The sequence below is a fragment of the Gavialis gangeticus genome, unplaced genomic scaffold (assembly GCF_001723915.1).
Source record: "Gavialis gangeticus isolate Ggan-Ray unplaced genomic scaffold, GavGan_comp1, whole genome shotgun sequence".
Lineage (NCBI taxonomy): Eukaryota > Metazoa > Chordata > Crocodylia > Gavialidae > Gavialis > Gavialis gangeticus.
This window is the reverse complement of record NW_017729032.1, coordinates 56,037,153-56,049,861: the sequence shown is the minus strand read 5'-3', so window position 1 is coordinate 56,049,861 and position 12,709 is coordinate 56,037,153.

The window sequence follows — 12,709 nt, the reverse complement described above, 5'->3', positions numbered from 1 at the left end:
AGATCCGAGCCCAAATTTGGGAGTAGTGACAGGTTTGGGTAGGAGGGGCCCAAGACAGCAACTCACCCAATAAAAACTGTAACCTACAGTCCCAATTTGGAGGTAACCACACTTGCAGAACACTGAAGGAAGAATCGCAAGTATAGGCCGGATCAGACTGATCACCTGAACCACCCTCTCTGTGAACAAAAACTCCCATTCATGCTGAAGCCTAGGAGTGCCCAAGTGGGACCGAAAGAAGGGGACTTGTTCCTATCACTGCTGAGGCCAACCCTGAAACGATAACTGAAGAATGAAAGTATATCTGGGGATTTGGTTTCTCGGAATTCTAGGATTGTAAGTATACCATGAGAAATAACCTTTACTTGTAATTGTAGTTGTTTTTGTAATACTAATTCTTATAGCATTGTTTGGGAAGGATTTCTTAAAGCTAAGCAGTGTTATATGTGTAGCAAGGAATTTTAAAATAAAATTGTGTTGTATGAATTAAGTGTGCAATCATTGTGAAATTGTGCAATCAACCAAATACTCCCCCAGCCAGGCGCATCAAATGAATCAGTAAATTGTGTGGGACCTTTCTCTATTTCATAACCCACTAGAGACAGGCAGCACTGGCAATGGTTGCTATTCTCTCATGCCCCCTTTCAGTTGGAATCCAAGGCTGCTGTCCCCATTCACCCACCCCTAGTTATCCTGCTGGAAGTTGAGCAAGCTTTTAGGGATAAGGTGCTCTCCTTATGCCCCAAAGTTTGTCCAGCATCTCTGTCAACTAAACAGTTAATCCAATGAAATATATCACAAAAAACCCCTTGTCTTATACATTTCCTGGACAATCACAGCTATAACAATGCTACAACCTCAGTTCAGCTACTAGTGAATGGGCCATTACAGAATACAATGGATTAATTTGCATTCAAAGATGCACCAGACCATTAGGTAGAGTAAGAGTGATGGTCCACAAATGGTCCATAGACCTGAGGAAGAATATCTTGCATTCAAAACTTGTCTAACTTTATCCTAACTACATAATTGGTCCAATAAAAGATCTACCTTAAGAAATCTTTGCCAGAGCACCAGTGACTTGGAAAATCTTTGCTGTATTTATCTGAGAAGCTCTAGTGCACAAGAGGGACAACAAAGAAACCCCCGAAGAGAGGGACTGGCTTGAAAAAGAGATTCTCAGAAACACAGGAGAGAAAAATTAGGATTGAGAGAGACTCAGGAGAAGGCAGCCAGGCCTTGTGGTTGCCTGAGATTTAGTCTAGACTTTGTGACATAAGGATGCTATTGCTCTATTGCAGTTAACCAATAAATGGTATCTTGTTTAAGAAGGGCTGCCTGTTTCACTGCATTAGACCCTGGGTGCACTCCTTCTTAATGGGGTGAAGTCCCTCTCCAGGAATTGAATGAGACAGTACCATATTTGCACAAATACAAGGTGAGTTTCCCCCACCCCCAGCCAGCATAGGGAAAGAAGCCCCTCATTTTACATTCATATCCAAGGAAACTATTAAACACATTGTCTATCTCTGAACTGCTGCTAAAGCAGAATGTACTCAGTAATGGAAACCAAATACAAACTTGATTAATTGCAGCCAATACTGAGCATGACTATAAAGCACATAGCCAGTATTGGGGAAATGTGCTGATAGGAACCTTTATTGTTTTGTTTTGTTCTGGGTTTTTTTGCCCTTACAAAAATGGGCACATGTTCCCTCCACAGGGGACTGGCACCAACTGCCACCAGGCCTGGAGGTACTGCAATACAAGGCTGGCACAGGAAGGGCCAGAGCCAGCCCTGAAACCCTCCCTGTGGTGCCAAAAATGCAACATTTGACATCCTACTGCAAGGATAGGTTAATGCACGCCATCTGAATAAAATGTGGTAGTGCCCGTTGAGCGCAGTCCCCCTCAGCCCTGACTTTTTTTCAAGTCACAATGAGCTGCTATATTGCATACATTTCAACTTCCTCTTCACTCCCACAGCTGAGTTGTGCCTTTTCCCATTTTCTAAATGTCTGGCAAACATCACCAAATGAGGCCCCAAACAGATCGTGCAGAAACTCTATCAGTCCCTCTCTCAGCCTGTCACATATGATTAGTGTGGCCCCACCCTCCACGAAGGGGAACCAGACTCGGTTACCCTGCATCTAATCTGCATATACATTTTTGGAGGATCCCAGAACTCATGACAAGAACACCTGATTCCAGTCATGAGCTGGGGGAAAGGGGATACTAATTAGTACATGGATCCTGTGTTGGGGGTGGGGGGAAAGGGAGTATTTGGAGTACACATACATACAGAGCAGTGCTGAGCTGTGGGGTCACCATGGCTTGAGATGCTGTTGGGGTCCAGCCAAATATGTTATATGGTATATCATGAGCCTTTTGATGAGCCATTAAAAAAGAAGGTATTTCTATATCCATACATAAGGAAAGGACTGCACTACTTTGGTTAAAATGGCAATATTGTAACTGCTGCTGAATATGAGATTTTATTTTAATGGTGATTGTTATATTATTATGGATTGATTATTATATTATTACTGAAGTTTCACAGTGAGGCCTCAACCAAGCTGGAGCTTGCTCTACTTTGCGATATACAAAAATAACAGTGTATGTATCTGCCTATTTTGTTTATTTGTCTCATCTAGCTGAGCTTATTCTAAAAATATTCACCTATTGAATCTTATTTGGAAGCACTTATAAGAGTATGCCTAATTTTATTAGCATTAGTGAACACAAAGGCACTGCACAAACACCTGAGTTAAGTCAAGTTAGTCCCAAGGCTGCTACAACTGTTGGGGAACCTTTGATGCTGCAACAACCGCCCTCCACTCTGTCCTGTGTTTAGCTAGTTTTATGCACTCTGACAGTTGAAGCCCCATCCAGTCCTTGATTTTGGTTCCCAAGCTCTTCTTGGGTCTACCTCTTTTTCCCTTTCCCTCAACTCAGCCATTATGGTGTTGGCTAGGGTGTCTGTCCTTCTCATATGTGTAAACCACTGCAGCTTCATCTTACAACCTCCAACAGTGGTTCGTACATTCCAGTTGCTTGACTGATTTGCTGCTTGACAGACTCACTGGTCTGGTGCTCAGTGTATGAGACACACAGGCAGTCTCCTAAAGCAGTGCTTTTCAACTGGTGTGCCATGCCATACCAGTGTTCTGCAAAGAGCTTCCTGGTGTGCTGTGAGAATTTTGGTATGATGAGAAGAAAGGTCTTCAGCCACCTAGTACTAACAAGTAAGCTGCATTGGTGAGAAATTCACAGAAGACTCGCACATTTGTTGGCTGTGGGGGAGAGAACCAGCCAACCAAAAGAAAAATCATCTACTGTGCATGTATTGGCTGTGGGGTATCTGCAGTTTGCGAGCCTCTGGACAACTGTGCCACAGAATTTTGCCATGGCCATGAACTACAATGAGCACATAAGTATGGGGATGCATTAACAGGTGTGCCATGGAAAATTTCTATTAATGTAAGTATGCCTGGGGCTGGAAAAGGTTTGGAAACACTGTCCTAAAGCAGCACATTTCAAATGCCTCAATTCTGTTCTCTAACTTCTTATTAAGCATCCATGCCCACAGCCATAAAGTATCATAGGGATGGCCACAGCATGCAACAAATGTAACTTTACATTCAGTGTAATATTGCTGTTTGTCCAGATTTTCTTTAGCTTTGTTAATTAGCTGGTGTCAGTGGGTATTCTGGTCTTGACTTTCTTTTCAGATGTTAAGTCCTCTGTGATGGTTACTCCCAGACACTTAAAACTTGTTACTCTTTCAAATTTTTCATTGCCTATCTTCACATCAACATTTCTGGTGGTGGTCTTGGAGGTTGCCATCACTTTGCATTTCTCAAAACTGGTTTCCATTCTGTAGCTTTTTGCAGTTTTGTCTAGCATTTCTGTAAGTTCTTGAAGCTTTGCAGTTCTTGAAGCTTTGCTGATATCCATCTGAAAAGCATAGGTTGTTGATTTTCCACCCTCCAACTGATACAGTTCCTGCAAAATTCTCTAAGGTATCTGACATGATTTGCTCGAGGCAGAGGTTGAAAAGGCATGGTAAGAGCAGGCAACCTTGATGCGCTCTTACTGAAGTCACAAACCATCCAACATTGTTGTTGTCAATATAACGATGCAAGCAGTGGAGTGCTGAAAGTTCTTCTATTAGTGTTATCAGGAATCTGCTAATGTTATGCATCTTCATCGTGAGCCAAAGTGCTTTGTGGCACCCCGAATCAAAAGTTTTCTTGAAGTCTATGAAGTTACGGTGAAGTTCTTTTTGGTGATCATGATACTTTTCACACAGTACTTGGAAGTTGAAGATTTGCTCTGTGGTACTTCCCACTCTGAAACCAGCTTGTTCTTCTACCAGCATGGTCTCTAGTTGAGGCTTGAGTCTGTCCAGTATTATTTTTATAAATACTTTGCTGATCAAACTGATGGTGCGGTAGTTTGTGCGTTGATGGAGATTCCCCTTTTTAGGAAGGGGAATGATGACTGACTCCGTCCACTGGGTTGGCCAAGTTTTCTCCCTCCATGTCATGTTGCAAATTTTGTGAAGCATGCTTGTTATGTTGTCACCTGTCTTCAAGAGTTCTGCAGGTATGTTGTCTACCCCAGGTGCTTTCTCATTCTTCAGGCTTCTAATGGCTTCTTCTGTTTCTTCTCTTGAGATGTTTGGGTCTTCCTCTTCAGTGCTTCCAGGTCCTCTTTCCCTTTCTCTAGTTGGTCAAGTACTTCAGACCCCATATGGATGTTTTAGTTGTAAAGTTTCTTTGTGTACTCCACCCGTCTCTTGTGTATTGCATTGTTCTCAGTAAGCAATTTTCCACTCTTGTCTTCCACTGCCATTGTTCTTGCTTGGTAGGTTTTGATCATCTTCTTCAGGTCCCCAAATGCTTTCTTGCTGTTTTTCTCAAAACCACTTTGAACTTCTTCACACCTAGTTAGAATCCAGTCTTCTTTCGCCTTCTTATTTCATTTCTTACATTCCTATTTGCTTCTCTGTAATTGAGACTGCCAGATTCCGAATCAAAATGTTTAGCTTTTAGTGCTTGTCGTGCATCACACATTTCCATGATTTTGTTGCTCATCCATGGTTGATTCTTTTTCTTAGATCTTCCAAGCAAATCTTCTTCTGTTTCTCTGATTGCTTGAGTGAATCTATTTGTAATGTTTTATAAGTCAATTAGCATTAGGAGTGGTTCAAATTTTCCTCCAATTTTTATGTTGAAGTCAGCTTTTATTGTTGGATCCCTGAGCTTTTCTAGATCATATTTGACTCTTGGTGTATTTTTGTTTGCAATTTTTTTCAGTTTCAGCGTTATTGTTATCTTTACTAAATTGTAGACACTGCCAACATCAGCTCCAGGAAATGACCATGTCTTATTTAGATTTATGCTTGAGCAGAATTGATTCTACATGAGAATGTAGTCTAAGTGATTCTTGCAAGTGCCCTCAGGGGACATCCATGTCATTCTTCTTGATAGTTTGTGTGGGTAAAGTGCATTGGCAAGTACACCTGAGTAGGATAATTAAATAACCAGAAGAGACTCAAAGCAGAAACACATATCCTGCCCTTTTCTTAAAAAATCCAATATTTTTGACAATGGGAAATTAATAAACTCTTGATTGGGGTAAGAAAAAATGCAACTACATGATACATGGTTTACAGATGGGGGGAGCAAGAAAGGCAATATATTATTGTGGTAGTTTAAGAGTGTCAACGTGGAAAGGGCTATATCTGAACTTAAAAGAGCTACCAAGGAAATGTCACATGATATCCTTTTATTAATCAGGGAGCTCTTGAATACTGTAGAGTGAATTCCAAAGTGAATTTTATCTGCTCTTACCTAGAAAATCATATGAATTCATGGCTAGGCATTCTATATCAAAAAACGGAACATAATGAGGCTGATCTATCTCATTTTTAACTACAGTGGCTGAATTAGCACTGTTAAATCTCATTTAAGTAATGTTAATAATCTGTTCAGTGTAGGAAGTTCCAAGGAGTCTTCTAAATACTTGGCTGATTTGCAACTGGTAGGAGTTCATTTAGACATTGTCATTTAGAGATTGTAGGGAAATTAATAACACCTTAGTATTAATTGTTTAAATCCAGAATAATTGAACAGCAGTCAGTGTGCTACTCTTGATATACATCAGTGTTCTCAAATTAAAACTTTGTTAGCACCACTGTCCACCAGATAGTGCTTAGGGATTGTTAAAGCACAATTAACCTTTAAATACAATGTGAAATATAAAGACAGGCAAAATCTAACTTTATGAGTACAACAAATACTATCTTAGCAGTTTATTCAGAGAGAGAAAAACATTCAGTACAATAATGTCACCCAATCCCAGATGTTACTTTGCTCAACAGAAAAGATGGTGTCTCAGTTCCTGAAAGCAAAGGGTATGTCGTTGGCTGGGACAGTCCAAACAGGTATTGAAGGCTGGATTTATGACAACAACCACAGCACACACAACTTTCTTGCTTCCCCCTTTTATCCTTTTCTTCAACTTCACTCCTTCAATGACTCTCTGCTTTCAGATTGGTCTCTGTGTGACCAGCATACTGCCAGTATTTTATCCTGTTAGCATATTTCTTTGTTCAACATACCTTTCATGAGCACACCTCTTAATTTCATCTTTTTCCACTGTCTTACTTTGGGCATTTTCCTTTGGTTTTCCTTATCACCTTTCATGAACATATCCAATCCTTTCATCCCTCTGATTCACTGAACTCTGGTTAGTACCAAGTTCAGTTAATTTGAGCTGGTAACAAAACTATTACTATATTGTGTTAGAAAAACTTCTTACAGTGATAGAAAAGGAAAGAAACATCATGTGAGCAAACTCAAGGACATAAGCTGCTTGCAAGAGGCAAGGCCAGCTGGTATTGCAGACACTAGCAAGATGAAAAGTTCAGATAATAATGAAGCTACTCTAATAGTCTGGTCCAACAAATATTACAAAATAAAAATAAAGAACCACACTACTGAATATTAATGGCTTTGTTTTTGTCTTCATGTCTGCATTTCATTTATAAATCTAAATCTATGTATCTAAAATTCATTTATATGAGCACAGCAGGGAAACCACATGTAATTGATAATGTGCATATATTAGATGATGTTGAGAGTAGGGTGGTACATGGTTATAGCATAGTTTCATAGTTTCATAGTTTCTAGAACTATGAACGCATGAGCGTGAGAGTTAGGCATCCCCGACTTGTAGGTTTGTCTTTGCAATTGCTTTTTGTGTGACTATTTGGGCCATTTAGATTTTGATCCTATACAATACTGACTACCTACAAGTTCACCCAAGATAAACAACTTAGTTACTCAAATTATAGACCTAAAAACAATTAGTAACTGTAGCAACCATAGCTAAACGCCCAATATCAAAGCTTAGTGAGACAGAAAATCATGCTGTGACAAAGGCAATAAAATTGTGAAGTAAAAACTGGAAAATATAATTAACAACTCCTTTTGGCATGGAAGGGAGAGTTTCTCGAGCCAGAACTGAATATCCTACACAATATAGTCATTATTATTACTGTGGCAGTGTGCTTGGAGACTGCTGGATCCCTCCTAGACGCTACCACAAAGCAAATAATAATATATAAAAATATTTGTCATTAGGGGTGACCTACTTTAGATGCAAAGGGATATAAGATATAAGGAAGTAATAAACTGAAGTTGTATAGGGTCATGCTTCTTGCTGATGTTTTCAAAATGTTTGGATCTAATATAAAAAGTAATCCTAAGACAGTCTCACTATTCTTTCTTAAAAGCTAGTTGGGATGGTATCTGATGATTAAATTTTACATTATGGGCATGGACTCAGCTATATTTTTACTAGAAGATGAAAGGATAAATCCACATTCATTCAAAGAGAATCAAAAGAAGACTGCTTGATTCCTTTCAAATGGAATATTGTTCTGTGTTTCAGCAGAAAAAAAATATTTTCACAGAGGAATATATGGACCACTGTAAATAATTTGCTACAAAAAGTTATTGTTTTATGTTTTTGATTTTTTTTCACTATATATTTTGTACGAGTGCCATTAGACATTTCAGTGGTAATAGACCAACATTAAATATTTAATCTCTTATATCATCAAGTCTAATTAATATTAATATTGTAATATAAACTAATATACTTTGAGAAAGCTGTAACTTGTGCTTTGCATATGTGCATACTAGAATATATCAATCTACCCATTAATTGTTTTCTCAGATCAGAGCCCTTACCAGGAATAACTAAAAACCTCCTACAAGATGCAGATGCTCAGGATTGAGGCTGATAACTCTTCTTTTAACTGTTCTGAAAGAAAAATGTAAAGCCACTCCAAATTTTCTATGACAGGAGAAGTGGAAGAGTATTAAGAGACATGACCAAAGGATCAGAAGATGTCATCTGTATACCTTGGCAGATTCCCTCTTTAACCAGCAGTGGTGCCTATGCATAGCCATTGTGCACAGGTTATCGCTGTCTTAGCTATCAATACAGTAAGGGGCTATTCATAAAGCTGGTTTTGACACAGTTAGCTCAGAATTAATAGAAAAAGCAAAATATCAGCTATGATATAGCCTTTAAATTATTTCCATGCTGTCTGCCATGTCTGAAAATAATGGATTTGTCCATATGTTGCAAAGACCTTGAGGTAAGTCTCCAAATTCATATTATTTCTCTGTCTGTTGAAGGAACCAAAGGATACAGCAGTTATGTAATATTTGTGCAGTGCTTTGAAGATGTAACGCATAATATAACACATAATAAAGGTTGTTGTTATAATTAATATCTTTATTTTTCTTTAGAACACAACCAGGAGGTGGGCGTAAAGCACCAGTTATTTATTTACCAATACCCTGGAAGACTATGACAAATTATTACTCTGAAACAAGCGATTAACAAGGCAGCCACTGTGGAAATTTGTTTTTCCTCTGCTTACTATTATTAATTGTTTATTAACTTCTTATTTCTTTAGCTCCATTGATGTGCACAGCTCTTTACATGTCTGGGTTTCTTTATAGACATGGAGATTGCATCCCAAAATGTTAGCAGTATAAATTAGGCAAACACACCAGAAGCAGATGACAATACAGAAGGAAGGGGTGAGATGGGAGAACAAGAATGAAGACATGAGTATTTAGTCAGTTGAAGAGTAAAGCCCATGTCTTGCTTTATATCTGCAGTTGGAGCTGTAAATTCCACCCTACACCAACCGCTTCACTCTGTTCCTTTTTTAAGAAATCACACACACGCACACACGTACACATGCACACACGCACACACACTAATGGTGACCCAGTTCATTTACTAGTGGGAACACCTCCCTGCATAGAGAAATGGTTTCAGCAGGAACAATGACCCACAAACATCTGTCTGTGGGGTCAGGGACTCATTCATGAGGGTGGGATGAGCCCTGAGTGTTTCTGAGCCAGATGTACCTCCCTACTTCCGTACCCAGGGGCAGATTAAGAATTTTTGGGGACTACCATCTACAGTAGGAAATTGCCAGTGTTAACTGTGTAACCAAATATGAAAAAGCACACATAAAAGCACTCACTGTATTTATTGTATTTCAAATAATTGGCTGCTTTTGATTTTTAAGGGTGGAAAAATCTTGTATGATGTCATCAAAGTCCATTTGTTGTACCAGTCCTAATTTCACTTTCATAAGAGGCAAGGCGTCAAAATGTTTCTGTTGCATTCTTGATCAAAGCTAATTTTTTATCCCAGCCATCCTTGAAAATGTATTCTCTCCTGCACAGTTTGTGACAGGTAGTGTCAGAAAAATCCTCATGGCAATATTCAGAGTAAGCAACAGGAGCAGAAGGTCACTGTGTTTTAAGTCTTTCAGTGGGGTGGTTGGAAAATTTATCTGGCTTATCCTGTACAAAGAATTTGAATTGTGTAAATCTTCAGCAAAGTTTTTGTGATCAAAGTTTTGGGAGGAAAGTGCAGCACGTTTAGCAACACAAATGCAAATGCCAGGGATGTCCAATGAGTTCAGTTCAAACAGCACTTCAAAATAGTCAACTGGTGTCTTATAAGCATCAATATGATGGTGAAGACAAGTTAGTAGACTAATTCAGTTAAAAGACTGAAAGATTCCTCTCAATTTTTTGTTGTCTTTGAAGTAAACTCTCAGGCTTTTCAGATTTATCTACATTTTTTCTCTCTCTTTCAAGTACAGCACAGCTCAATTTGTCATTGTTGTGAAAAAGCCTTTCTTTGAAAAAATATTTTCAAAATTCTCAAAGTCTTCTCACAGGGCAGCCACAAATGACGCCAATGAACACAATTAATGAGCAGCTGTACTAATGTTGAGGTCTGTTCTCTGTAATTGCACGCTGGTAATTTTAAATCATTGAAGCACTGCATCCCAACATTGTACCATAAAGGCTATTTCTATTTCATTCCATTTGGTTCTGAATGGAAGCCTCCTCCACTTGGGTTACAGATTATTGCTTTGTGTCTTCAGAAAGGTCTTCCAGGGCTTGCCAAATTCCTTTATAATTCTGACACGAAGGTACCATAGAATTTCTCTGTCTTGTTTTTGGAGCAATTTTGAGTGTTAATGTCTGGCTGTTATCAAAGCAGCTACTGCCAAAAACACATTTCTAGCAGTTGATTGAAAGCACATGACTGCAGAAGGAAAAGAAAGTAACAGCATTAGAACAGCTTTTGGCACTCCTGTTGACCCCAATAAATTGAGTGTGCATGTAACACAAGGAACATAGTGGATAAGTGGGTGTACTCAAGTTAGGTGGGCCTGCAAACCATTATAGGGCTCTGACATATTGGTAGCATCAGTAGCATAATGGATGTGGGGCAACTGGGGCAGCAGCCCTGGGCACTGTCTTTGTTGGGGGGAGGTGGGAGCGGGGTGCAAAAGCAGCCATTAACACAGGGGAGGCTGATCACGCTGCCACAATCAGCACAGCAGGCTACCCTGAGTGCAGAACTGCCTTGCTACAGCTCAGGCTAGCAGTACCATATGATTGTCCATGACAGTTGGATATATCCAAATCCAGGTTATTTGCCATGTCAAGCACAGAGCTGGCAAGGCTTGCACCAATAAACATTTCAATAACTTGACTGTATGGACTGACAACCTGGAATATGAAAGTCAGCAGATCCACATGTGATAAATCTGATGTCAGATCACTGAAAAATATCTTGCTCGTTTCAAGTTAATTGATTATTGTATTTTTTACTTTGCATCCCAGCAAGTCTATGAATTCATCATAGATACTGGACAGATAAGAGGGCTTACATTTGACCTTCTGTCCAAATTTAGCTATATGATTAGCCCCAAATGAATCAAACTGATATATCAGTTCCAAATACCCCAAATAATTCCTATTATCTACTGATCATAACACCTCATCATGACCACAAAACGCAAGCCTACACCCACTTAATAACTTGATAGTTGTGAAAACATAGTTAAGAACTTCCCTCCAGTAGTGGAATTGTGACTGAGACTGCTGAGCTACATCTGGATCCATGGTACCAGCTGCTGTTGTACTCTGTATCCATATTAACATATAGTTTCCATATTCCAAGCTTCTCTCATGTTTGCAGCTGCACTCAGCGGTTTTTCATTCACTGAATCCTTTGGTGAAAGAGTGCATCTTTTCAATGAAAAATGTTTCTGTTGGCAACGTTATATCCGTGTAGAGAAACTAATAAGTTGGTGAATAAAGAAGCCATTTCCACTTAACTTCCACATTGTGTAACCAACACGAAAACAGATCTTTGGATAACATCAAATCCAAAGAATTCTGAAACTATCATCAGTGTTACCCACAGTGTACAGAATCACTTCCAGGTATTGTAGGACATCTTTCAGAAACATTGTAAGCCCGTTTGTTTTGTTTTTGTTTGTTTGTTTGTTTTAACAGGCATTTAGCTGGTGGGGTTACCTTTCTTCAGTATTGTTTGGGGAACTGTTTTATTATTTTTCTTAAATATTTTATTCTATTTCTATCATCTCTCTTGTTTTGCTGTAAGCTGCCCTGAGCCTTTTTTGGGTATGACAGCATAGACAGCATAGACTTCAAATAAACAGATCAGCTTTGATTGTAGTCCTCTCTCTGTCAGTGGACCCCAGCTTGTTCAGTTACACCCTTGCAGAGCCAGGTATATCTTGGTAGTTGGGGGCTCCCTATATCCCATTATCTATTTATTATCTGGACAAGCCAATTTTTGGAGAGACTTTTACTATATTCATGCAGATGTTATTTGCAATTATTATTTTACTCAGCATACTTTAGCACATAATAAAGAAAGAAAATTCTTATAGCTATGGGCCCCTCTGAGCTTGAGAGCCCAGTACTATGTTTGGTTCTGGGGCCCATGGCAGCTTCCATGTGTTGTGGTGAAACAAAAACATTCCTGGACAGAGAAGTCCAAGCACACATCTAGGCTTGAACTTGTAACATTTTGGCCCTGGAGTCAGCCCACAACCCCCACACCCAAGCCCTTTTTCATGTTCCCGTCTTCCCCCAGCACCACACTCATATATATGTTTGCCTACCTCTGGCCCATGCTTAAAAAAAAAAAAATTTAAACCCTTGACAGCCAAGCCTGTGCCCTGCAAGAAGAGTCCATACGCAGTCACAGATGACCCCCTTTTGCCTACCAGCATCATGCACAGCACAGGAAATATAGCAAAAGCCTCCAG